Consider the following 2,126-nt stretch of genomic DNA (forward strand, 5'->3'; position numbering starts at 1 on the left):
TCTGACACCTGACAATTTTTTTTTGACAACTGACACCTGACAATTTGTTGTCTGATACCTGACGATGTCCTAAAATGTACACCGTAGTACACTTGATATTTACAGCTAAATTAAATTAACAAGTTAAAGGGGGTTTTTAAGCACTTTGAAGTACACAAAAATTACAAAAAAAGTGTGTAATTAAGCCACAATTGTTTTTAATTTAAGAAATGTAAATAACAGATTCCATCAAACCTTGAAACACCTTCACAGACATTATTGCTTGTTGTTTTGCTCAGTTTTGAAGTGTTGTCTGAAGTTCTGTTCGTTGATGTTATATGTCAGGTAAAACCGTCATTGTGCACAGAAGGAAGCACAGTGAAGCAATAGTAACTGCTACTGCACAAACCACAAGCACGCATGCAGGTTTTAAAATGAAAAGCCTCATTTTTATTCTTTTATTTATTTTTGTTATATTCTACTGTGTCACTACATTTAAATCTGGATGAACACAGACTGCAGCACATATTTTAATGAATTCATTTTTTAATAAAAGCAGTTTGTACAATGTTTGTAACCTGTGTTCATGATTACATTTATATACAATACAGTATATGGAGAAAATGAGATACTAAAATAAGAGGACAGAAATAGAAGATGAGGTTTACCCTCTGATGTTTTATTATAAACTGTCTGGGCAGGTCAGGAATACCTCTTCTTCCATCTGGTACTTTTAGGAGCCATCCCAGCAGTCCGTCTTCCTATCCCCAGTATCCTCTCCTATCATATCAGCTCTCTGCATGTCCAACATGACAACCATGTTGTCTCCAAACTGCTCAACCTGAGCTGTGCCTCTAATATACTAATTTCTACTCTTGTCCATCCTGGTTGCTCCCAATGAAAATGAACTAACATTATAAACGAAACCATGAACTAAAAATATAGATCTATAGATGACATTCAAAGGTAAACAGAAGGTAGAATGTGAACAGAAGATTATTGAGCTTGAACACCAAACTCACCATTACCCACAATGAACCTAAAGCCCCATTGAACAAAATTAATTTGAAAAATGAGTAAAACCCCAAAACATCATAAAACTCACAACCCTCGGTAAATCACGTGGGTGACTTGGGATTACTTTGTCTCCACCTCTATCTCCCCTCTTTGACAACTTGCTTTCCTTGCTATTGTGTGAGACTGACATCAGTAAACTTTATTGCCTGGTCATCTTCTTCCTCGGCAGAGAAGCAAGAGGAATAAAGTAACATAAGTGAGTCATTAAAATAATCGTTTGAGTTCTAAACAGAAGTTTACCATCATTTCTTCAGTAGACTGAAAATTGTGAAATGGTTTAACTGATTCTGACCAAAATGCGCACATAAAAAAGACTTTTAATTTTGCTCACTTCTGGCTTTTTTGATGTATCAACAAACTTTTGGCAAGGAATAAAAATTGTTTATTTAAAAAACAGAAAAATTGTTATATGTAATTATAAAAGTTTTTTTTTACCTTCCTGTTTTGTAGGTTTGTTTTTTTGTTTCTTTCTCCGAGAACAGATGACTGCTACACCCACAACTGAGAAAATTATCAGTGCTAAGAGAACACCACCCATCAGTGTTAAAATTCCTGCTCCTGAAATAAATGAAATTTAAAAAAAAAACAAGTCAACATGTGTTTTTATGGCAAAACACAAGGAGAAAATAAAGACAATTACATCAATAAATTCAATGCATTAAAGTTTTAATTTATTAATGTGCCATCAGTGATTATTATTGTCCAACTGATTAATATGCAATCAATGAAAATGAAGCTTATAGCCCATAAATAAATGATTTATGAAAGGTGTACAAATTGACCATTTTGGTCACTAACTTCCCAAGGGCAAGTCAGAGCAGAGACATATTAAAACTACAGTAGCAGTACAAATATCTAAAAAAGACCAGTTTCTGTCTTTTGTCAAGCTCTCGAGACTACTACCATGAGCTGGATGACTGGGAACCTACACTGACTGAATTGCTGATTCAGTATTAGATATTATTTACAAAGACCTCACTCACCACAGGTAGATATCCTCTCTTCTTTGGAGACATTACTGACGTTGTTCTTGACTGAGCAGACCAGATGTCCTGAGACGTGCTGTTTCA

The sequence above is a fragment of the Pundamilia nyererei genome, unplaced genomic scaffold, assembly GCF_000239375.1.
Source record: "Pundamilia nyererei isolate P.nyererei 1_Seehausen unplaced genomic scaffold, PunNye1.0 scaffold00001, whole genome shotgun sequence".
In the NCBI taxonomy this organism is placed as follows: domain Eukaryota; kingdom Metazoa; phylum Chordata; class Actinopteri; order Cichliformes; family Cichlidae; genus Pundamilia; species Pundamilia nyererei.